Source organism: Artibeus jamaicensis, unplaced genomic scaffold (genome assembly GCF_021234435.1).
Source record: "Artibeus jamaicensis isolate MK-2021 breed Jamaican fruit bat unplaced genomic scaffold, CSHL_Jam_final scaffold_461, whole genome shotgun sequence".
NCBI lineage: Eukaryota > Metazoa > Chordata > Mammalia > Chiroptera > Phyllostomidae > Artibeus > Artibeus jamaicensis.
This window is the reverse complement of record NW_026522045.1, coordinates 3,299,336-3,326,468: the sequence shown is the minus strand read 5'-3', so window position 1 is coordinate 3,326,468 and position 27,133 is coordinate 3,299,336. Positions and strand designations below refer to the sequence as shown.

Genomic DNA, 27,133 nt, shown 5'->3' with positions numbered 1-27,133 from the left:
TCACACAAAAGCCCTGGACCAGATGGTTTCACAGGAGAATTCTACAAAGCATTTAAGGAAAAGCTAACCCCTATTCTTCACAGACTATTTCAAAAAATCCAAAAGGATGGAAAACTCCCAAACTCTTTTTATGAAGCCAGCATCATCCTAATTCCAAAACTAGATAGAGGCACAACAAAGAAAGAAAACTTCAGGCCAATATCACTGATGAACATAGATGCTAAAATCCTCAACAAAATATTGGCAAATCGCATCCAACAATATATCCAAAAGACTATACACCATGACCAAGTGGGATTCATCCCAGGGATGCAAGGATGGTTCAATATTCACAAATCAATAAATGTAATATATCACATAAACAAAAGCAAAGACAAAAACCACATGATCATATCAATAGATGCAGAAAAAACTTTAGATAAGGTACAGCACCTATTTATGATAAAAACACTCAGCAAAGTGGGAATAGTTGGAGCCTTCTTCAATATAACAAAGGCCACATATGAGAGACCTACAGCAAACATCATTCTCAATGGGAAAAAATAAAATCTTTTCCATTAAGATCAAGGAGAAGACAAGGATGTCCACTTTCACCACTTCTATTCAAGATAGTACTGGAAGTTTTAGCCACAGTGATCAGAGAAGAACAGGAAATAAGAGGCATCCAAATTGGAAAGGAGTAAACAAAACTGTCATTGTTTGCAGATGACATGATAGTGTACATGGAAAATCCTATAGACTCTACTCAAAAACTGCTTGAACTAATTAATGAATTTGGAAAAATAGAGGGCTACAAACTCAATATCCAGAAATCAAAGGCATTTTTATATACCAACAATGAATCAGAAGAAGCAGAAATGAAGAAAAAAATCCCATTCGATATAGCAAAAAGAAAAATAAAATATCTGGGAATAAACCTAACCAAGGGTGTGAAAGACCTGTATGCAGAAAACTACACAGCCCTGAAGAAAGAAATCAAGGAAGACACAAACAAATGTAAACATATACCATGTTCATGGATTGGAAGAATGAACATCATCAAAATGTCCATGCTACCCAAAGCAATTTACACATTCAATGCAATACCTATTAAAGTACCAATGGCATATTTCACAGACATAGAACAAACACTTCAAAAATTTATATGAAACCATAAACGACCTAGAATAGCAGCTGCTATTTTGACAAAGAAGAACAAAGTAGGAGGAATCATAATACCTGATATCAAACTAGGGAAATGGGGTCCCTAGTTCACTTTTGGTGGATTGCAGACTAGTACAACCATTATGGAAAACAGTATGGAATTTTCTATGAAAACTAAAAATGGACCTGCCTTATGACCCAACAATTCCACTGCTGGGATTATATCCTAAGAACCCTAAAACACCAATCCAAAAGAATGTATGCGTCCCAATGTTCATAGCAGCAGAATTTACAGTAGCCAAGAGCTGGAAGCAACCTAGGTGCCTGTCAGTAAATGAATGGATCAAAAAATTAATGGTCGATATACACAATGGAATTCCATGCAGCAGAAAGAAAGAAAGAGCTCCTACCCTTTGCAACAACTTGGATGAAACTGGAAAGCATTATGCTGAGTGAAATAGGCCAGGTGGTGAAAGACAAATACTATATGATCTCACCTTTAACAGGAAGCTAACAAATAAAACAAACAAGCAAACAGAATAAAAACAAAGACGCTGAAATAGAGAACAAGTGGGCAGCGACCAGAGGGGAGAGGGAAGGGAACTTAAGGGGAAAAAGGGGGAGGGATTTTGAGGAACAAGTATGAAAGACACAGAGATGAGGACTGGGGGGGGGGGAATGGGAGGGAGGGGGGAGACCGGGCGGGGGGGAAGAGAAAAAAATGTACTTGAAAAGTAGCTAAATAAAATTAAAAAAAAAAAGAAAAAGAAAAGAAAGGAAAAAATGAATGAAATTAAAGACAATATAGAGGAAACAGGCAAATGGGAGTTGAGATAAGAAAAGACATGAATGTGGGCTGAATAAGAAACTTTCTCTGCAGATTCCAAATTTAACAACTGCTATTATGGAGTTAAGGGATTGTTTTAATACCCTTTCTCATGAAAACAGATAGTGGATACTAGAATGTGTTAATAAACTTAGATTAGTTTCACAGAAACAGATTAATTTGAAAGCTAATTTATTGTTCTGCCTATGCTACCAAAAGTTAGGAGAAAAACTTGCATTTTACAGCCATTTCATTTTTCACCCGATGCTTACATTCAGAGATCCTTGTAGAGCTTTAATTCTGAAATGGAAACCACCCCCAATTTTTCTTCCCCTTTGTTCAATGAGAAGAATCACTGGTGGAAATCAGTCCCTGAATGTATTTTATGTGCTGTACTGGTAGCTTGGGTGGTATTTAGATCTATGATATGAAACTTCTCACTTCTTTTATTTATATCAGTTTTCAAAATATAACATTTTTCTGTTTAACTTTTAATGAAAAAAATTTACAAACCAATGTTCTAGTGTTCAAATCTGAGTTAAACACACAAAAATATTATAACTACAATATAGCAGTGCTTTTGCTGATGTTTCACATGGGGCACCAGGCAGCAAAGGTACAAACCCATCAAGACTTTGATCTATACCATTCTTCAAACAGGCCTCTTCTTCAGGTGTCAGAGTCACTTTTATAACAGCTGAGTCCCTTCTATCCCAAGATGCAAGGAGCAATAATGAAGACATCTTCTTTTATTCCACAGAGACCCTTGATCATGGTGAGAACTGGATGCACCTGCCTAAGATTCTGTATTATATTTCATGCTAACTCTGTCACAGATAGTCGAGTGGCTTAGGATGTGTAACATTTCAGTTTGATCATCTCATAAGCACTGTCAGCCACCCGTTTATGAACTTATTTACAGTGTTCCTTATATACCTCAGTGTCTTAACCAGGTGCATATTCTTTAGGGAGACAGGGGAAACATTCACTTCACTCCATGCAGGTACACTAAAGTCTCCATACTCCCCAAGGACCCACACATGAAAACATAGTGGGTGATCACTTATCCCTTTTCCCATTAGGTAACAGAACCTGGCTGTAACCAGATTGCACCCATTTCCAATAACACAGATTTTGGAAAGCCACTTATCTTCCAAGCCACATAGGTAAAGATATCCACTGGGCTGGAAACACTAAGCACTTTGCATTAAGAAACTAAAGTTGCCTATCAAACTAGATGTGTGTTCACTATATGTTATATAAGTTGTGGTTCCATTTTAAAGAACATTTTACTTATTGCTGTTCAAATACACTTCTCTGCTGTTCCTCAGAATGCCTCCCCACCACTCCAGACCTACCCCCTCTCCTGTTTTCCCCACCCCTTGTTATTGTCCATGTACCCTTTATAATTGTTCCTGCAAACCCGTCACCCTTTTCCCCTATAATCCTCTCCCCTCTCCCTTCTGGTCACTGTCAGCCTGTTCTCAATTTCAGTGTCCTTGTTTATAGTTTGCTTGTTTGTTTGTTTTGTTGATTAGGTTCATGTTAAAGGTGAGATCATATGGTATTTGTCTTTTACCAACTGACATATCACTTAGCATAATACTCTCCAGTTCCAGCCATGCTGTTGCAAAGAGTAGAAGTTCTTCCTTCCTTCCTTCCTTCCTTCCTTCCTTCCTTCCTTCCTTCCTTCCTTCCTTCCTTCCTTCCTTCCTTCCTTCTTTCCTTCCTTCCTTCCTTCCTTCCTTCCTTCCTTCCTTCCTTCCTTCCTTCCTTTCTTCCTTTCTCTCTCTCTCTCTTTCTTTCTTTCTTTCTTTCTTTCTTTCTTTCTTTCTTTCTTTCTTTCTTTCTTTCTTTCTTTCTTTCTTTCTTTCTTTCTTCTGCATAGAATTCTATTGGGTAAATGTACCATAGTTATTTGATCCATTCATTTACTGATGGGCAGTTAAGTTGCTTCCAGCACTTGATTATTGTAAATTGTGCTGCAATGAACTTTGGGGTGTATAGGATCTTTTGGATTGGTGTTTCAGAATTCTTAGGATATCATACTAACAGGGGAGTTGCTGCACAAAAGGACAGTTCCATTTTTGGAAATCCCATACTGTTTTCCACAGCGGTTGTACCAGGCTACAATCCCACCAACAGTGCAGGAGGGTTACCTTTTCTCCATAACCTCTCCAAAACTTTGTTTTGTTTACGTTGGCCATTCTCAACAGTGTGAGGTGGTATGTCATTGCTGTTTCAATTTGCATCTCTCTGATAGCTGGTAATAATGAGCATCTTTTCATGTGTCTCTGGATTCTCTGTATACCCTCTTTGAAAAAGTGTCTGTTCAAGTCCTTTGCCCATTTTTCATTGGGTTGCTTGTCTTCTTAGATTTGAGTCCTGTGAGTTCTTTGTATATTTTAGAGATCAGACCCTTGTCCAAGGTATCATTGGCAAATATATTTTCCCATATGTTTGGTCCTCTTTTCATTTTAATGTTGTCTTCTTTAGCCACGCAGAAGCTTTTAATTTTGTTGAGATCACATTTGTTTATTTTTTCTGTTGGGGACCACTCTGCCTGGTTTCAAAATTGTAACTATCCCCATCACTAAGGTTGAGTGAGCAACCTCCGGAATGCAAGCCACTAGGAGAAAAAGCTTGTCTCTGGTAGCAAACGCTGCCTCAGCTTACTCCCCTGCCCCCAAAGCATGTTGAGCTAGTCAGAGATGAGTAAAACTCCTCACAGCAAGGGACAACATAAGCCAGACACAATCACTTGGGAGGCCATCATGGAAGGACTCAGGGAGCTGTGACAAAGAGGGAGCAATGGACCCTTGCCCCCTGGCTATTCTGACATAGCCCAAGTCCCCATGTCTGTTGGGAGAAGTGCTTCCTGGCTCTAATCCACTTAAGCCTGAAAACCTGTGATGAGGGAGGCAGTGCAGCTCCTTTCCTGGCTTGAGCGGTATCCAGGGTAATCAGGCGTAAGAAAGAGCTCCTAAAAGTCCTGTTAACCTGCTTTGCTAAGAGTGTTTTCATTCATATGTTAAGGGTCTGAGCAGGAAATGAGTATGTATCCCAAAGTTTCTGCAACCCTCTTTCCTGACAGACACTGACTCAGACTAAGCCCACAGATTTCTTTGAAATGTTATCTACTGTTTGATCCTTGCCACCCTGTATTCCTGTGTATTACAATCCAATAAAAGCCCCTGGAGGAAGGGGCTCTTGGACTTTTTCCTCTGAGAAACTGGCCACCTTTCCTCCCCAATTAGATCATGTCTTGGTAGTGTTTATTTTCATCTGTGGCTGATGGGGGAACTTGAGGGCAAAGTCACCAACACATTTTTTTCACATTATAATTTTTTAAATTTAATTATTTTTCAAGTACAGTTTTCTGCCTTCTACTCCAATCCCGCCCCCTGACTGTGCTCCCCACCTCCCTCCCATTTCCACCCCCCTTAGTTGTTGTCCATATGCCCTTTATACTAGTTCCTCTAAATCCCTCCCCCTTTTCCCCTGAAATTCCCTCCCCTCTCCCCTCTGGTCACTGTCCCCCTGTTCTCTATTTCAGTGTCTTCATTTTTATTTTGCTTGCTTGTTTGTTTTGCTGTTTAGCTTCCTGTTAAAGGTGAGATCATATAGTATTTGTCTTTCACCACCTGGCCTATTTCACTCAGCATAATACTTTGCAGTTCCATCCATGCTGTTGCAAAGGGTAGGAGCTCCTTCTTTCTTTCTGCTGCATAGAATTCCATTGTGTATATGTACCACAATTTTTTGATCCATTCATTTACTGATGGGCACCTAGGTTGCTTCCACCTCTTGGCTATTATAAATTGTGGTGCTATGAACATTGGGGTGCATAGTTTCTTTTGGATTGGTGTTTTAGGGTTCTTAGGGTATAATCCCAGCACATTTTCTCTTATGACCCTTGCTCAAGGGGACATATCAGTGAAAATATTGCTGCATGGAATACCTGAGATTTTTCTGCCTATGTTCTCCTCTAGGACTTTTATGGTGTCACAGCTTATACTTAAATATTTTATCTATTTGAATTTATTTTGGTGTATGGTATAAGTTGGTGCTTGAGTTTCATTTTTTCTTAAGTAGCTGTCCAGATCTTCCTACACCGTTTTTTGAAGAGGCTATTTTTACTCCATTTTATGCTACTGCACCCTTGGTCAAATATTAATTGTTCATTGAGACTTGGGTTTATTTCTGGTCTCTCTGTTCTTTTTCAATTGTCTATGTGTCTGTTCTTATGCCAGTACAAGGGTGTTTTGATTACAGTCATTACAGTGGCTTGTAATACTGTTTGATATCAGGTATTGTAATTTCTCCTACTTTGCTCTTCTTTCCCAAAATTGCTTCAGCTGTTCAGGCTCATTTATGGTTCCATATAAATTTTTGAATTGTTTGTTCTATATCTGTGAAATATGCCATTGGTACTTTAATAGAGATTTCACTGAATATATAAATTGCTCTTGGTGGTCTGGACATTTTTGATGATGTTAATTCTTTCAATACATGAGCAAGGTATATGTTTCCATTTGTTTGTGGCTTCCTTGATTTCTTTGTTCAGCGTTGTGTACTTTTCTTAGTACAGATCTTTTTACTTCTTGATTAGGTTTATTCCTAGGTACTTTATTTTATTGTTGCTGTATAAAATAGATTTTTTTCTGATTTCCATATCTGATGTTCATTTTTGATCTAGAAACTTGCCTTTGATTTATGAATATCGACTGTATCCCACTGTTTTGCCAAAATCATTTATTAGGTCAAGAACTTTTTTGGTGGAATCTATAAGATTTTCTATGTACACTATCATATCATCTGCAAATAATAATGGTTTTGTTTCCTCTTTTACAATTTGGATGCCTTTTATTTCCTGTTCTTGTCTGATCACTGTGGATAAAACTTCCAGTACTATACTGAATAGAAGTGGTGAAAGTGGACATTCTTGTCTTCTCCTTGATCTTAATGGAAAAGATTTTATTTTTTTCCATTGAGTATGATGTTGGCTGTCGGTCTCTCTTATATGGCCTTTATTATGTTGGGGAATGCTCACTCTATTCCCACTAGACTGAGTGTTTTTATTATAAATGGGTGCTGTACTTTTATTAAATGCTTTTTGAAAAGGGCCCTGGAGGGGCGCTGTGAGTCCCTACCATCGAGGACAGCAAAGAAGGTGGTATATGAGTTGCACCCAATCGGTATACCACAAGGACAACACAACTGGAGGAATGAAGACATTGGCTAGATGAAGAAGGGCATTGGGGTTCCAGCAGCAAACTGAGGAACTGGACTTGAGGCTGGGACCTGCAAACAGTTCAACTCAAGAAGAACGAAAGGCAAAACCAATCCATCATCAGTCTGCTGCAGCCAGGAAAACCAGCAGAAATGTCTTGGCCAGTTTAAAGCCAGCAAAGGCCTTTTTATTAATTTAAAAAAATTATTTCTTTATTTTTAAAAAGATTTAATTAATTAATTAATAGAGAAGGAAAAGGAAGGAGAAAGAGAAGGAAAGAAATATCAATGTATGGTTGGCACTCATAAGTCCCCAACTGGGGACCTGGCCCACAACCCAAGCATGTGCCTGACTGGGAATCATACTGGCAACCCTTTGGTCCATAGGCCTGCGATCAATCCACTGAGGTACACCAGTCAGGGTCCTTCTTTCTTTTTTTAGTCCTTCCTTCCTTCCTTCCTTCCTTCCTTCCTTCCTTCCTTCCTTCCTTTTCTTTCCTTTTTTTATTCCTTATTACTTTTTTTAATTCCCACAAGAGAGACAATAAAACCTGGATCTGTGACAAGAACAGAGATAGACCCAAAGAGGTGTCATCCCAACGACTGACGCAGTGAGACAAATTTCACTGTGCTATTCCGGAGAACTTGCAAGTTATTTTATATTTATATTATTATTTTTTCATTATTCTCAAACCTTCTTTATTACTATTTTTGTATTTTTCATCTTTCTGTTTAGTCTTCTTCACTTGGTCTGTTAAATTGTATCATTTGACTGGTTTCTCTTGTTTTCTCCTTCACTGTGTATTTTTAATTTTATACCTTTCACATCATTTTTGTTCTAATACCACACTACTCTAGGTAATGAACATCTGATTTTTGTTATTCAGAGCACATATATTCTGCCATATGATTGTTATTCCATTACTATTGTAAATAATTGCTGTTCCACACAATTGTAAACACTACACTGCATTTCTCTCAAATCCTAGCCTACTTCACTGTTTCCTGAATTTTATTACTGCTGTGGTTTACTCTATTCTCTCACTCACTACAAGTATTTTCTAACTTTACCTCATAATAAGACATCCACAAGCTCACTACTTTCTAGATCCAACTCATAATCCTTCTCTGCCCCTAAAAAGAGCTTTATCTTTGTTCCACACTTTCTAAAAAGTGGCTAGTTGGGTGAGATATCATGGTTAACACTATACATATCCAAAGGATCTCCTATCTCTTCAATAGAGGCTGGTACTTTAAATAACATAGACTATACTCTTGCTTTTTTAAACCACCCTTTTGCCTTCCCCATGCAACCAATCACAAAAACGTAGGTAGGAGCTTTGAACAACAGTATACCTGCTGCAATAGGAAACTGAACAACAAAGGAACCACCAACAAATAAAAATAAAAGAGGGGGAGGGTGGAGTGGAAGCCACACTAACCTCAATCCAGGACCTATGTGGAAATACAACTAAATAGTGGGAAAATTACCCAGAACAAACAACTGAACAAGAGCAAGAGAGCAGCCTCAAAACCTTGTACACAAGGTTGTCCTGAAGAATCAGCTTCAGGACAACCTGTCCACACCTGAGCAAAAGAACACAAGTCGCGGTGGACAGAGTGACACTTAGTTAACCAGCTGGAGGGAAAGACACATCAAAGAGAGACCCATAAAACAATAAAAAACCCCAAACACAGAGAGAAACAACATAAACAGTTGAAGACCAGCAGGCTCAGGAGATCAAGGAAACTGCACAACTGAATCTCACAGCTCTTCTACCACATAAGTTCAAAACAGAAAGCCAGGGAGTCAGAAAAGATTAAATTAAGAAGCATGGACTAACAAGCACAGTCTCACAAAAAATGGGAAGGCAAAGAAATAATGCCCAAATGAAAGGAAAGGAGGAAACCTCAGAAAGAATGCTAAATGAAATAAAGGCAAGTCAGTTATCAGATACTGAGTTCAATGCAATGATTATCAGGAAGCTGAATGAGCTCACAGAGAATGAGCAAAAACTACAGGGAAACTATAATGAACTCACTGCAAACTATATCAACATGAAAAAGAAAATAGAAACTATCAACAAGGGCCAAGAGGAAATGAAGAGTACAATTTGTGAACTGAAGAGGAGCACAGTAGAAGGAAACAAAAGCAGGCTAGATGAAGCAGAGGATCAGATCAGAGAGCTAGAGGACAAGGTAAAAAGAAAACACCCAGAAAGAGCAGAAAAAGGAAGAGACTGAGAAAGAATTAAGAGAAGTTAAGGGAAATACAGGGCAACATAAAACGTAATACTACCCATATAATAGGGATACCAAAAAGAGAACAGCAAATAATAGACAACTTGTTTAAAATAATAATGATGGAAAACTTCCCTAATTGGGGTTGAGAAAAAGTCACATAAACCCAGGAATCACAAAGAGTCTCAATCAAGAGGATCCCAAAGAGACCCACTTCAAGACACATCATCATTAAAATGACAAAATTCCATGTCAAAGAGAGAATCTTAAAGGCAGCAAGGGATAAACAGGAAGTAACATACAAGGGAGTTCCAATAAAGTTAGCTGCTGACTTCTCAATGGAAACGCTTCAAGCAAGAAGAGAATGGCAAGAAATATTCCAAGTAATGAGAACCAGAGACCTGCCGCCAAGGCTATTTTACCCAGCAAGACTCTTAATCAGAATAGAAGGCCAAATAAGGCCCTTCCCAGACAAAATAAGTATAAAAAATACACCTCCAACAAACCAGCTCTGCAAGACATGCTAAAGGGACTGCTTTAAGGAAGGAAAGGAAGAGAGATACACAGAGGAATACAGGTGTGCAAATGGCAATGAATAACTACCTATCAATATAACCTTAAATGTAAATGGATTAAATGCTCCAATCAAAAGACATAGAATAGCTGAATGGATAAGAAAGCATGATCCACACATATGCTGCCTATAAGAGACACACCTCAGGACAAGAGACCTACACAGACTGAAAGTAAAGAACTAGAAACAAATTTTCCAAGCAAACAGACATTTTAAAAAAAGCTGAGGTAGCAATACTCATATCAGAAAAAAAATATAGTTGAATAAAGGGCCATAAACAGAGACTCAGAAGGTCACTTCCTAATACTCAAGTGAAGACTTCACCAGGAAGATATAAACATTTTTTAAAGATTTTATTTATTTATCTTTAGAGGGGAAGGGAAGGAGAGAGGGAGAGAAACATCAATGTATGGTTGCCTTTTGTGCATCCCCTGCTGGAAACTGGCCTGCAGGGAACCGGTCTGCAACCCAGGCATGTGCCCTGACTGGGAATCAAACAGCGATTGTCTGGTTCGCAGGCCCATGCTCAATCCACTGAGCTGCACCAGCCAGGGCCTAAACATTTTAAATATATATGCACCCAACATAGGAGCACAGAAGTACATAAAGAAAATCTTGGAAGACCTCAGGAAAGGTATTGGCAGCAATACAATTATAGGAGAGAATTTTAACACCCCAGTGTCAAAAATGAACAGATCTCCCAAACAAAATATCAACAAAGATATGGTGGCATTGAACAATGCCCTAGACAAAATTGACTTAACTCATATATACATAGAATCTTTCATCCCAAAAAAGCTAAATACACAATCTTCTCAAATGCACATGGAACATTTTCAAAGATAGACCATATGATAGTACATAAAACAAGCCTCAACAAATTAAAGAAAATTGAAATAATATCAAGCATTTTCTCTGACTGCAAGAGACTGAAACTAGAAACCAACTTCAAGAAGAAAAATCAATAACACTCTAACTCATGGTGATTGAATGACATCCTATTAAACAATGAATGGGTCAAGAAGATAAAGGAATAAATAAAAAATTTTCTAGAAACAGACAAAAATGAACTTAGAACAGCCCATAACTTATGGGATGCAGAGAAGGCAGTCCTGAGAGGGAACTTCATAGTGATACAGGCCTACCTAAAAAAAAAAAAAAATAGAAACATTTCAAGTAAATAGCCTAACCCTATACCTACAAGAACTCTAGTAAAAACAACAAAGACAGCTCAGAGCAAGTAGAACAAAGGAAATAATGAAGAACAGAGCAGAATTAAATGACATAGAGACTAAAAGCACAATTCCAAGGATCAATAAATAAAGGAGCTGGTTCTTTGAAAAGATAAACTAAAGCAATAAGCCTTTAAGCAGACTCATCAAGAAAAAATGAGAGAGGACCCAAATAAACACAATCAGAAAAGAAAGATAAAAGATTACAACTGATACCAGAGAAATATACAAAATATGGGACTTCCGGCCAAGATAGAGGGATAGGTGGAAATGCTGTATCTCCTTGCACAACCAAATTTAAGGACAACAAGGATTTAGAAACAAAAACACAACCAGAACAGACAGACAATGGAATTGTACAGAAGTCCAACAACAAGGAACCATTCATCCAGTCCTGTAGGAGGGACAGAGTCGGGGACCAGCAGAGGGGTGCAGGCATGAAAAAGTGGTGGTTGGCAACCCAGGCATGGGGAGAAAACCAGCAAACCCAGTAAGGCGTGAAAGGTGATGGACTGTCCGGGGAAACACATTTGCACACAGATAAGGCAAAAAATGGTCAGTGAGACAAACTACGCAACACAGGGCCCCAGTGACAGGAAATTAAGCCTAAAAGCACCAATTGAACAAACTTGTGGGCATTGAGGTGCCTGGAGAGACTCCCAGCCTCACTGGAGAGTTTGTTGGAGAGACCCACAGGGTCCTAGAAGGTACACAACCCCACCCATCTGGGAACCAGCACCAGAAAGGCCCAATTTGCTTGTGGAAAGTGGCAGAGGGGACCAGAATTGCAGAGAGAGTAGAATAAGCACCATTGCTCCCCCTCTGACCCTGCCCCCACATACGGTATCATAATCCAGCCACTGGGTTGCCCAGCTCTGGTGAACACTTAAGGCTCTGCCCCTCATACCTAACAGGCATGACCAGACCAAAAAATGGCTCAATCAGAAGAACAAATCGAAGCCCAAGAGCCAATACATTTCAGGGATAGAGAGACAGCCAACCTATAAGATGCACAGTTCAAAACACTGGTGATCAGGATGCTCACAGAACTGGTTGATTTTAGTGACAAATTAGATGAAAAAATGAAGGCTACACTAAGTGAAATGAAGCAAAATGCACAGAGAACCATTAGTGATAGGAAGGAAAGTGGGACTCAAATCAATGGAGTGGACTAGAAGGAAAAAAGAAACAACCAAACAGAAAAGAATGAAGATGCAAGAATTCAAAATAATGAGGAGAGGCTTGGAAAACTCTAGGACATCTTTAAACATTCCAACGTTTGAATTATAGGGGTACCAGAAGGGGAAGAGGAACAGCAACAAGTGGAAAACTCATTTGAACAAATGATAAAGGAGAACTTCTCCAATCTGGCAAAGGAAATAGACTCCCAGGAAGTCCAGGAAGCTCTAAGAGTCCCAAAGAAGGTGGACCCAAAGAGGAACACACCAAGGCACACCATAATTACATTAGCCAAGAGTAAAATGAAGGAGAGAATTCTAGAAGCAGCAAGAGATAAGAGGACAGTCACCTATAAAGGAGCTCCCATCAGACTGTCAGCGGATTTTTCAAAAGAGACCTTGAAGGCAAGAAGGTGCTGGAAAGAAGTATTCCAACTCATGATATTCAAAGACCTACATTTAAGATTGCTCTATCCAGCAAAGCTTTCATTTAGAATGGAAGGGCAGATAAAGTGCTTCTCATATAAGGTCAAGTTCAAGGAGTTCATCATCACTAAGCCCTTATTATATGACATGTTAAAGGACTTATCTAAGAAAAAGAAGATAAAAGTCTCTGTGCCTTTTCAGGATAGTTCAGCTTGCCCCCCACTGAGTTAAGTCTTTCTGGGGATTGATGACTCCCGAGCCCTGTGGCTCTCCTCTGTGGGGGCATCTCTGCCTTTCTCTTAGAGAATCAGTTGTCCTTGTAGGGTCCTGGGTGCAGGGGCTGGGTGGGAGTTGCCTCTGGGCAGTGGGGTCACGTACTCTTTGTCTTGGCACTGTGGGCTGGGCCTGAGCACTCAGCCTTGCTGCTGGAATTGGAAAGGCAGCTGTGGGGCCACATGGTCAGGTGTGCACTATCTCCGTGGATGTGGGTGTTAGCAAGGATGGGCAGCCACTGGGAAGTGGGATGGGGTTTTGGGTGTGAGTTCCCAGCTGGGTATGGGTAGGGGTGCAGGAAGTGGAAGTGGCTGCTGCTTAGCATTCCCTAACAACTTCTGATTTCCTTTTCTCTCTCTCTTTCTCTCTTTTTTTTTTGAAAAATCCCCCCTCTTCAACCCTGCCACTCCAGACAAGCACCTGGCCTCTCACACAGCTCAACTCTACAGCCAGACCAGGGACTGACCAGGTCAGGGTTTATCATTGCCCAACTCTTCCCAGCTGGTGTACACAGCCTCAGTGGATGCAGGCTGCCCCTGTGTGTTTTCCACTTCATCCTTATTTCCCCCTGCAATTTCAAGCATACAGATCCCTTCTGGTGCTGCTCAAACCTTGTTTGGCAGGGGAGGGAGCTGTTGAACTGGCTCTCTCCTAAGAATCCTATGGCAGACATGTGGGGTGCCAGGCCTAGGGCTGCAACCTCCATGGTCCCCATGATAGAGCCAAGGATCTTATTGTCCTGAAGCACTCTTCTTACCATCTGATTTTTCAATGCCCTCTAAAATTTTTTTGTTTTCAATCTTCATATATGCTGAAGTATTGTTGTCTATTCACTCTGCTCCTCAGAAGATCAGCTAGGTGTTTCACCCATGCTCAGGGAGAAGTTCCAAATCTGATATTCTTAACATAGGGAGATTATCCTCCATGAGCCAGATCTGATCAGTTGAATCCTTAAATAAGATGGGACCTTTCTTGGTGAGAGAAATCCAAAGGGTGAGAGTGTTGTTCTCCTGGCTAGCTTTGAAGATGGAAGTAATTTGTGATTCCTTTACACAAGATGCTTAGTCCAACCTTTTTTTCTCCAATCAATCACATCCTGCGATCCAATGTATAAATCCAATATTGCATGTCTTGTGCACTACTGTTCTTAAGGATTGTATTTTGTGTACTGTATGAATCAAATTAGTGTACATTGCCATAAAATTTAAAAAGAAAACTCTACATATAAATAACACAGCCAAGTTTCCTAGTGTCATACCAACTAAAACACCAAATAAACCTTGAATAGTGAAAAAAAAAAACAACTTTGATCTACCCTTGGAATGCTCAGGGTATGTTTATAGACCACAACTTTAATGGCCATGAAAGCAATAAAAAGGAAAACAAAACTTAAACTTAAACACCCTTTAGAATTTACCCAATAGGATAGATTTCTATCTTTTTCTTTTTAGTTAGGACATTTATCACTTCTGCTACTTCTGTGTCATTTCAGAAATGTGTTTTGCAGTTTTATAAACATGAAGAGAAAAATCAGCATCTCTGAAAATTAACTAGTTCAAAGAAAAATGAAAATGGTATCTTCTTCCTGATATTTGACTCATTGAAATTTTACCTCTTTATCAGATTCCTTAAGCCCCATTCCCTCCAATAAGAGAAGTTTTATTCTACCATTCCATATACATCGCATTGTTCTGAAATCTTTCCTCAAAGCAAAACAGATATCTAAATAGTTGAGATGGAACACTATGGTGTCTCCTGAGCCTCTCAGGAGGCTCAATGTAAGTAGTAACCAAAGTGGTTTATCTATGTATATCACAATGGATAAATACTGTTAATCTTCAAAACTATGCAAAACTGTTGTTTTCCATTTAAAATGTGAACGAATGTTGAACATTAAAGTATTTTACATAAGAATATGAAAGAAACTATACACTCTCAGAGAAAGTGGTGCATAAACTAGAAAGTTTCAAAGGCTCCTAGGAAAAATTGCAGCTCCATGGCAAGGAAAGAAGAAAACTGATTTTTGTGCTTTTGTAGCTATATTCACAGCATCTGGCACAACAGTTTTAATGTTAAAACACCACCTAAAACCCAAAGAGCCCATGCTTTTCAGCTTGTAAAACTTAGTAAACATGCAAATCTAGAAGTATTCAAATGGTCTTATTCACACTGCTGATTTACAGCTACTGGACATAACGGAGAAAGTATCATCTTGTAAGACTTAGGGCAGGTGTGTCAAACTCATTTTCACTGAAGTCCACATAAGCTTCCATTACCTTGAAAGGGCTGAAGGTAATTTCAACACCTTCACAGTTAAGGAGTAGTTACGTTTATATAGTCTTAAAATTATTTCTTCCTTTTGAAGGCAACCGTGAGGCTGATGTGGCCCTCAGTGAAAATGAGTTTGACACCGCAGCCCTAGGGTGTCTGAGAGTGGAGGAAAATCAAGAGGGAATCTTTCATGTCTACTTTATTTACTCTTACAGGGAGGGCAGGGCTAAGTTAAGGAACGAATGCAAGGAACCTGCCCAGACAAAAAATTAAAACACTGTTTTCTGACTCCTCTGTTTTTCAGAGTTCTAGTTTTTCTTTCATTATTAAGAAAAATTTTTTTCTTCAAACTTTTGAATATTTCTGGTATTTTCTCCTGGTTACAAAAATCAGCTTTATTATGTAAAGCAAGAAGTGTCTGCAGAAATTACAAATAAAACAAAATACATTCTAAATTCCTTATAGCTAATCTTATTACAAATGTGAACTTTTCTTCAGTGATGGTAGGCAAGAATATGTTTAAAACACACAAATTTAAAACATTAATAAATAAACTTTACCCAAACCAGTTAGCTGTAAGTATTTTGGCAACAGATTTTGGGAAAAGTTATTGGTATTTTCCAGTGCGGGATGGAAGTTGAAATCAGTCAGAGCAGATGAGAATTAATGTTGTCAGTAGGGTAATCAGCGGAAAGTGAATCTCAGGTTAGAAAGAATGGACCCTACAGAACTGTCACAGCATTAGGCAATGTGAGACATATAAGAAGCATTAAGAAAGATATTATAATCTGAGTGTGCCTTTCTTCTATGTGACTAAGTTCACAAATGAAGGTGGCATATTACTTTTTCCCTGTTTGGCTTACTGTACCTTCTCCCACTGTTATGATAATAAAAACCCTTTAATGTACCTTAGCTGCAGATATCCTTTTGCTCTTGTATTTCAAAAGGAACAGCTAAAACCTGACAGAGGCACTAATTGCCCTGAAGCTTTGTTCTCTTATCATCCATTTTAGCCAATGTATTAATACACCTTATATTTTATACTTGTATTCTATAATTTATTTCATCCAGAAGGTATTTTGAGGGAACGCATATTGTGTCATGGGAACCAAAAACAAATTAGGCAAAATGAGAGTAATTTTTTCATGCAGGGTTTGTGGCGCCAGCAGAAAAGGCAAGAGCCACCAGTGAGCACTAAAATTAGTGCTAAAATCCCAAACTGCTCCTATGGAGATGTGTTTACACCCTACATTGAGAAAATACTCATGAGCACCTAGGTTGCTTCCAACTCTTGGCTATTGTAAATTGTGCTGCTACAAACATTGAGGTGCATAGGCTCTTTTGGATTGGTGTTTTGGGGTTCTTAGAATATAATCTTAGCAGGGAGATTACTGGGTCAAAAGCAGGTCCATTTTTAGTTTTCTGAGAAATTTTCATACTGTTTTCCATAGTGGTTGTACCAGTCTGCAATCAGTAAATGAATGGATCAAAAAACTATGGTACATTTATACAATGAAATTCTATGCAGCAGAAAGAAAGGAGGAGCTCCTACCTTTTGTAATAGCATGGATGGAGCTGGACAGCATTATGCTAAGCAAAATAAGCCAGGTGGAGCCCTGGCTGGTGTAGCTCAGTGGATTGAGCGTGGGCCTGTGGACCAGACAATCCCGGTTCGATCCCCAGTCAGGGCACATGCCTGGGTTGCAGGCCAGTTCCCTGCAGGCCAATTCCCAGCAGGGGATGCAGGAAAGGCTACCATACATTGATGTTTCTCTCCCTCTCTCCTTCCCTTCCCCTCTAAAGATAAATAAATAAAATCTTTAAAAAAACAAAGTGCAAAAGCCAGGTGGTGAAAGAGAAATAACATATGATCTCAACTTTAACAGGAACCTAATCAACAAAACAAATAAACAAGCAAAATATAACCAAAGACATTAAACTTGAGAACAGGCTGACAGTGACCATAGGGGAGAGGGGAAAGGGAAGTGGGGAAGGGTTTGAAAGAAGCAGTATAAAGGACACGTGGACAATAACAAGGAGGCATGGAGATGGGAGGGAGGTGGAGAGGGCAGGGATGGAGGTAAAGAGCAGAAAACTGTACTTGAACAACAATTAAAATTTTTAAAGAAAAGGTAAAATAAAGAAAGTATTGATAATGCCTTTTGCCCTTTGATAGCAGTACTGTGAATTCTTCATATGTTGCTTTGTACCTGAAGAATCAAGTCACATAGAACTTGAGGGCTCTATACTTAAGCAGTAACTTCCATGCAGCAGGTGAAATCCTTTTTAAAACCTCTGGCTCATTAACTCTTATAATACTTTCCTGAGAGGACATGTATAAACCCCATGGTTTATTGGTGGGGTAACAAAAAAGTCACAACAGTTAGCTGACTCTATTTGGGATGTTACAATATATCTTTTTCCACAATAACAGTTTAATGTAGAGCACTGGGCTCCAAGGATGTTGTGTAGCAATGTCCAGAAAAGTATCCTGTGAATGTGGTACACATGCAACAGCAGGGGGTAAAGAAACACTGTTCTGCATCAACAACATTACAGAAGAGGAGCCTTTAACCATATGCATGAAGTTGATATTGTTGCATCTTGAAAACACTTTCCTAACCAGAGCTTGCATCAATATGAGCAAAAGTATCTAGCATCCTCAATCTGGTGACCATAAATGGACAAAGAAAGGGGCTAGGAGCATACAAAACAAGGGCATAGGTGTAGAGTTAGGATGCAACCCCACAGATAGTATCTGTAACTAGCAAAGATTCAGAATAGATTCAGGAAAGTAAGAAGCACTTTCTTAAATCCCAAAATTATGAGTATGGGAAGCCAATTTAAGAACCAAAGGAAACAGTTTGATGTCAGGTATTGCGATCTCTCCTACTTTGTTCTTTCTCAAAATTGCTGCAGCTACTCGGGATCCTTTATGGTTCCAAATTTTTGAAATGTTTTCTCTATATCTGTGAAATATGTCATTGGTATTCCAATAGAGATTGCATTGAATCTATACATTACTTTGAATAGTATAGACATTTTGATGATGTTAATTCTTCCAATCCATAAACACAGTGTATGCTTCCATTTATTTGTGCCTTGTTTAATTTCTTTTTTAAGTGTCATGTAGTTTTCTGAGTAGAGGTCTTTTAACTCCTTGGTAAATTTATTCCTAGGTATTTTATTTTTCTTGTTACAGTATCAAATGATATTTTTTCTTTATTTCTGTTTCTGATATTTCATTGTGAGTGTACAAAAATGCCTCCAATTTCTGAATATTGACATTGTTTACTATTGTTTTGCAAAACTCACTTATTAGATCAAGTATTTTTTCAGTGGAGTCTATAGGATTTTCTACATATGCTATCACATCATCTTCAAACGATCAGTTTTACTTCCTCATTTCCAGTTTGCATGCCTTTATTTTTTTCTTTTCTGCTCACTATGGCTAGTACTTCAAATACTATATTGAATAGAAGTGGTGAAAGTGGACAATCTTGTCTTGTTCCTGATCTTAGAGGGAAAGCTTTTTGTTTTTACTCATTGAGTATAACGTTGCCTTAGGTTTTTCATTTATAGTCTCTATTATGTTGAGGTATGCTCCCTCTACTCCCACTTTGCTGAGTGTTTTTATCATAAGTGGGTGCTATAAATTATCAAAAGCTTTTTCTGCATCTATTGATATGATCATTTGATTTTTATCTTTGCTTTTGTTTATGTGATGTATTACATTTATTGATTTGTGAATATTGTACCATCCTTGCATTCCTGGGATGAATCCCACTTGATCATGGTATATAATCTCTTTAATGTATTGTTGGATGCTGTTTGCCAATATTTGTTGAGGATTTTAGAATCTATGTTCATCAGTGGTATTGGCCTGTAGTTTTCTTTTTTGTTGTTGTTGTCGTTGTTGTGTCTTTATCTGTTTTGGGGTTTATGATGATGATGGTTTCATAAAAAGTGTTTTGTAGTCTTCCCTCTTCTTGGATTTTTGGAATAGTCTGAGAAGGATAGGTCTTAGCACTTATAGTCTGGTACTGGCATAAGAACTGACAAACAGATGAATGGAAGGTAATAGAGAACTAAGAAGTAAACCAATGTCTCAATGATCAATTAATTTTTGACAAAGAGCAGAAGCATAAGATGGAGTAAATATAGCCTCTTCAACAAATGGCATTGGTAGATGTGGATAGCTACATGCAAAAAAAAAAAAAAAGAAAGAAAGAAACTCAACCACCAACTTACACCATGCGTAAAAGTAAACTCAAGGTGGATAATATACTGAAGTATAAGTTGAGACACCATAAAAGTCCTAGAGAAAAATATAGGCTGGAAAAATCACAGATATTACATGCATCAATATATTCATCAGTATGTCCTCTACAGCAAGGGACATAAAGGAGATAATAAACAAATGGGACTTCACCAAAATAAAAGCTTCTCCATGGATAAAGAAAACAATGGCAAAATAAAAAGGGAACTAACTGCTTGGGAAAATATATTTGCACATGATAGCTCACATGAGTGTTTGATCTTCAAAATACATAAAGTACTCACATGACTCCACTCCTAGAAGGGCTTGATTTCCAAAATATGTAAAGTACTAACAATCCAATTAAAAATAGGCAAAGGACCTGAAAAAGACACTTCTTCATAGAGGACAAACTGAGGGCCCAGAGACATATGAAAAGATGCTCAGCATCACTAGCCATTAGAGAGATGAAACTTAAAACTTCAATGAGATACAACCTCACACTGTTGAGAATGGCCATCATAAACAAATCAACAAACGAGTGTTGGGTAGGATGTGCACTGTTGCTGGGAATAGAGATTGGTGCAGCCACTGTGGAAAACAGGATGGAATTTCCTCAAAAAACTAAAACTGGAACTGCGTTTTGACCCAGCAATTTTACTGTTGGGATTATACCCCAAGAATCCTGAAACACCAATTTAAAAGAAACTATGCACCCTAATGTTCATAGCAGCACAATTTATGGTAGTCAAGTGCTGGAAGCAACCTAAGTGTCTATCAGTAAATTAGTGGGTAAAAATACTATGGTACATTTTCACAATGGAATACTACTTAGCAGAAAGACAGAAGGAACCCCTACCCTTTGTGACAGCATGTATGAAACTAGAGAGCTTTATGCTAAATGAAATAAGCCAGGAAGTGTAAGACACATACCATATGATCTCACCTATAAGTGGAACCTTGTCAACAAAATAATCAAGCAAGCAAAATAGAACCAGAGGCACTTATATAAAGAAGAAACTCACAGTAATCTGAGGTTAGCAGGTAGAGGATAATTTGGGAAAGAAGGGGAAGTATTGTTAAGGAACATGTATAAAGGACACATGGACAAAATCAAAGGGGGTGAGGTTGAGGGTGGGAGGCAGGAATGGGTGGAGCAGGGGCAGAGTTATGTGCCAGAAATGGAGACATACAACAACAAGAAACAACAACAAGAAAAATTAGAGGATGCTGGGAAGATGGCGACGGAGTAAGATGGAGCTGATACTAGCTCCTGTACTCATGGGTGAAAATCCTGGCAGATCTATAGAGAAACAGCACAATAAACCATCGGTTACCCAGCATTTATGAAATTAAAAGACCAGAAATTGTGACCGACACTGAAACACCACACGGCGGCAGAGTCAGCTACTGGAGCTGGGTCTCACGCGGCCCCTGTGCTGCCGCCAGAGCAACAGGCCTGGGAGCCGGGGAGTCAGGTACGGGAGCCGGACACTCCAAGCCCCTGTGACGGTCCTGGGAGACAGAGGAGTCAGGAACCGGAGCGGGGACACCCTTGTGCCAATGCCATAGCTACTGGCCTGGGCAACGGAAGGGTCAGTTGCAGGAGCTGGGACACCAAAGGCCCCTGTGACGCCACCATAGAGACAGGCCTGGACCCTGAGGAGCCAGCTACTGGAGCCGGGATGTTCACGCACTGCCATAGCCACGGGACCAGACCCCGGGGAGTCAGGTACGGAAGCCGGGACTCTCCAAACCCCTGTGACGCAGCAGAGGAGCCAGCTACAGGAGCCCAGAAGCTCTCAAATCCTGTGCCGCTGCCATAGCGACAGGACTGGACGCCGGGGAGTCAGATACGGAAGCCTGGACACTCCAAACCCCTGAGACAGCCCTGGGTGGCAGAGGATCCCTCTACGGGAACTGGGACTGTCTCAGCCCCTGTTCTGCTGCCATAGCGACGGGACTGGACACTGGGGAATCAGGTACGGGAGTTGGGACTTTCTAAGCCTCTGTGCCACTGCCATAGAGACAGGACTAGACGCAGGGGAGTCAGGTAAGGAAACCGGGACACTCCAAGCCCCTGTGACGGCCCTGGGCGGCAGAGAGAGCTGGATACGGGAGCCGGGACATTCCCAGCCTCTGTGCCACTGCCGTAGTAACGGGCCTGGGTGCTTGAGGAGGTGGCTACTAGAGCCGGGACATTCAGCAGTGGTATGGGACCAACGCAGGGACCAGCGCGAGGACCAGCGTGAGTGTAGGTGGAGACTAAGAACATCAAGAAACTTCAAGGAGTCTGCAGAACTGAACTTCACAAGGATCATACCACAGAAGTTTACACCATAAAACCAGTGTTTCAGAACAGATCAATTTTGGAAGCAGAGACTAACAAGAAGAGTCTCAAACAATGGGAAGACAAAGAAACAATCCCCAAATGAAAGAAAAAGCAGAAACTTCAGAAAGAATGTTAGATGAAATAGACGCTGATCAACTATCAGACAGTGAATTCAAAGCACTGGTTATTACGAAGTTCAAAGAGCTCACAGTGAACTACCAGCAACTACAGGGGAACTATAATGATCTCTCTGCAAACTACAGCAACATCAAAAAGGAAATGGAAACTATCAGCAAGAGACAAGAGTAAATGAAGAATACAATTTCTGAATTGAAGTACACAGTAGAAAGTTTCCAAAGTAGGATAGATGAAGCGGAGGATAGGATTAGTGAGTTGGAGGACAGGGTAGAAAGCATCTCACAGAAAGAGCAAGAAAATGAAAAGAGGCTCAGAAAGAATGAAGAGAGATTAAGAGAAATGCAAGACAATATGAAACGTAATAATATCCGAATTATAGGAATACCAGAAGGAGAAGAAGAAGAACAAGGGATAGAAAACGTATTTGAACGAGTAATGAGAGAAAATTTTCCTAATTTGTTAAGAGAAAAAGTCTCACAAATCCAGGAATCACAGAGAGTCCCAACCAAGAGGAACCCAAGGAGGCCCACTTCAGGCACATCATCATCAAAATGGCAAAATTCCAAGACAAAGAGAGAATCTTAAAGGCAGCAAGGGAGAAAAAAAATAACATACAAGGGAGCCCCAATAAGGTTAGCTACCGACTTCTCAATGGAAACACTTCAAGCAAGAAGAGAATGGCAAGAAATATTTCAAGTAATGAGAACCAGAGGCCTACAACCAAGGCTACTTTACCCAGCAAGGCTCTCAATCAAGATAGATGGCCAAATAAAGAGCTTCCAAGACAAAAGAAGCCTAAAAGAATACGCCTACACCAAACCAGCTCTACAAGAAATACTAAAAGGACTGCTTTCAGGAAAGGAAGGATAAGAGGGAGACAGAGAGGAACACAGGTACAAAAATGGCAATGAATAAGTACCTATCAATAATAACCTTAAACGTAAATGGATTAAATTCTCCAATCAAAAGACACAGAATAGCTCAATGGATAAGAAAGCATGACCCACACATATGCTGCCTACAAGAGACTCACCTCAGGACAAAAGACCATCACAGACTAAAAGTGAAAGGCTGGAAACAAGTTTTCCAAGCAAACGGACAAGAAAAAAAAGCTGGGGTAGCAATTCTCATATCAGACAAAATAGACTTCAAAAAAAAGGCTATAAAGAGAGACCCAGAAGGTCATTTCATTATACTCAAGGGAAGAATCCACCAAGAAGACATTAACATTGTAAACATATATGCACCAAACATAGGGGCACCCAAATATATCAAGAAAATCTTAGAGGACTTCAAGAAAGATATTGACAGCAACACAATCATAGTAGGGGATTTGAACACCCCACTATCGAAAATGGACAGATCTTCCAAACAAATTATCAACAAAGATATTGTGGCATTAAACTACACCCTAGATGAAATGGACTTAACTGATATATATAGAGCCCTTCATCCCAAAGAAGCTAAATACACATTCTTTTCAAATGCACATGGAACATTTTCAAAGATAGACCACATGATAGGACACAAAACGAGCCTCAAAAAATTCAAGAAAATTGAAATCATACCAAGCATCTTCTCTGACCACAAGGGACTGAAATTAGAAACCGACCCCAAAGAAAAAACCCAAAGCACCCAAAAACATGGAGACTGAATGGTATGCTATTAAACAAAGAATGGGTCAAGAATGAAATTAGGGAAGAAATCAAAAAGTTTTTGGAAACAAATGAAGATGATCTCACAACAACCCAAAACTTATGGGACACAGCGAAGGCAGTCCTGAGAGGGAAGTTTATAGCAATGCAGGCCTACCTAAAGAAAATAGAAACATTTCAAACAAACAACCTAACCCTACGCCTGCAAGAACTCGAGGAACAACAACAAAGACAGCCCAGAGCAAGCAGAAGGAAGGAAATAACCAAGATTAGAGCAGAATTAAATGATATAGAAACTAAAAGCACAATTTTAAGGATCAATGAATCCAGGAGTTGGTTCTTTGAGAAGATAAACAAAATAGACAAGCCTTTAAGTAGGCTCATCAAGAAAAGAAGAGAGAGAGGACACAAATAAACACAATCAGAAATGAAAGAGGAGAGATTACAACTGATACCACAGAAATAGAAGAGATTGTAAGAAATTACTATGAAGAACTGTATGCCAAGAAATTTTGAAAACCTAGGGGAAATGGACACATTTCTAGAAAAATACAATCTTCCAAAACTCAGTGAAAAAGAAGCAGAAAATCTAAATACACCAATAACAGCAAAAGAAATTGAAGTAGTAATCAAAAAACTCCCATCACACAAAAGCCCCGGACCAGATGGTTTCACAGGAGAATTCTACAAAGCATTTAAGGAAGAGCTAACCCCTATTCTTCACAGACTATTCCAAAAAAATCCAGAAGGATGAAAAACTCCCAAATTTTTTTATGAAGCCAGCATCATTTTAATTCCAAAACCAGATAGAAACACAACAAAGAAAGAAAACTTCAGGCCAATATTGCTGATGAACATAGATGCTAAAATCCTCAACAAAATATTGGCAAATTGCATCCAACAATATATCAAAAAGATCATACACCATGATCAAGTAGGATTCATCCCAGTGATGCAAGGATGGTTCAATATTCACAAATCAGTAAATGTAATACATCACATAAACAAAAGCAAAGACAAAAATCACATGATCATATCAATAGATGCGGAAAAAGCTTTCCATAAGGTACAACACCCATTTATGATAAAAACACTTAGCAAAGTGGGAATACAGGGAGCATTTCTCAAAATAATAAAGGCCATATATGAGAGACCTACAGCCAATATCATACTCAACGGGAAAAAACTAAAAGCTTTTCCACTAAGATCAGGAACAAGACAAGGTTGTCCACTTTCACCACTTCTATTCAATATAGTATTGGAAGTTTTAGCCACAGGGATCAGGCAAGAAAAGGAAATAAAAGGCATCCAAATAGGAAAGGAGGAAGCAAAACTGTCACTGTTTGCAGATGACATGATAGTGTACATGGAAAATCCTATAGACTCTACCCAAAAACTGCTCAAACTAATTAATGAATTTGGCAAAACAGCTGGTTATAAAGTCAATATCCAGAAATCAAAGGCATTTTTGTATACCAACAATGACTCAGAAGAAGCAGAAATCAAGGAAAAAATCCCATTCAATATAGCAAAAAGAAAAATAAAATATCTGGGAATAAACCTAACTAAGGAGGTAAAAAACCTGTATGCAGAAAACTACACAGCCCTGAAGAACAAAATCAAGGAAGACACAAACAAATGGAAACATATACCTTGTTCATGGATTGGAAGAATTAACATCATCAAAATGTCCATACTACCCAAAGCAATATACAGATTGAATGCAATACCTATTAAAGTACCAATGGCATATTTCACAGACATAGAACAAACACTTCAAAAATTTATATGGAACCATAAACGAGCCCGAATAGCAGCTGCTCTTTTGAGAAAGAAGAACAAAGTAGGGGGGATCACAATACCTGATATCAAACTGTATTACAAGGCCACTGTAATCAAAACAGCCTGGTACTGGCATAAAAACAGGCACATAGACCAATGGAACAGAACAGAGAGCCCAGAAATCAACCCAACTCTCTACAGTCAATTAATATTCGACAAAGGGGGCAGTAACATAAAATGGAGTAAAGATAGCCTCTTCAACAAATGGTGTTGGGAGAACTGGACAGCTACATGCAAAAAAATGAAACTTGAGCACAGACTTACACCATACACCAAAATAAATTCAAGGTGGATAAAAGACTTAAATGTAAGTCATAACACCATTAAAGTCCTAGAGGAGAACATTGGCAAGAAAATCTCAGATATTTCACGAAGCAACTTCTTTACTGATCTGTCCCCTAGAGTAAGGAATGTAAAGGAAAGAATAAACAAATGGGATCTCATCAAAATAAAAAGCTTCTGCATGGCTAAAGAAAACAGTATTAAATTAGCAAGACAACCAACTGTATGGGAAAACATATTTGCCAATGATACCTCAGACAAAGGTTTAATCTCTAAAATATACAAAGAACTTACACGACTCCACTCTAAGAAGACACCCAACCCAATTAGAAAATGGGAAAAGGACTTGAGCAAACACTTCTCCAAGGAGGACATACAGAACATTCAGAGACACATGAAGAGATGCTCAATATCATTAGCTATCAGAGAGATGCAAATTAAAACCACAATGAAATACCACTTTACACCAGTCAGGATGGCTATCATAAACAAAGCAACAAACAACAAATGTTGGAGGGGTTGTGGGGAAAAGGGGTCCTTAGTTCACTGTTGGTGGGAGTGCAGACTGGTACAACCATTATGGAAAACAGTATGGAATTTTGTCAGAAAAAAAAAAATCGACCTGCCTTTTGACCCAGCAATTCCACTGCTGGGATTATATCCTAAGAATCCTAAAACATCAATCTCAAAGAACCTATGCACCACAGTGTTCATAGCAGCACAATTTACAATAGCCAAGAGTTGGAAGCAACCTAGGTGCCCATCAGTAAATGAATGGATCCAAAAATTGTGGTACATATACACAATGGAATTCTATGCAGCAGAGAGAAAGAAGGAGCTACTACCATTTGCAACAACATGGATGGAACTGGAAAGCATTATGCTGAGTGAAATAAGCCAGGGGTTGAAAGACAAATACCATATGATCGCACCTTTAACAGGAAGCTAAACAACAAAACAAACAAACAAGCAGAAAAAAAACCAACAACAAAGAACAAAGACACTGAAATAGAGAACAAGGGATAGTGACCAGAGGGGAGAAGGAAGGGAAGTTAAGGGGGAAATGGGGGAGGGATTTGGAGGATCAAATAGGAAGGACACAGGGACGAGAACTAAGGGGGGTGGAAATGGGAGGGAGGTGGGGAGCAAGGGCGGGGGAGGCTGGGAAGGGAAAAATAGACAAACTGTACTTGAAAAATAACGAAATAAAATTTTTTAAAAAAAAGGAGA

General features: G+C 39.2%; 1 pseudogene; it reads right to left on the bottom strand.

The window, feature by feature from the left end:
• Positions 1-2,496: 2,496 nt before the first annotated feature.
• On the bottom strand, positions 2,497-3,176 carry LOC119057803 (L-lactate dehydrogenase A chain-like; annotated as a pseudogene).
• Between the last annotated feature and the right edge of the window lie 23,957 nt (positions 3,177-27,133).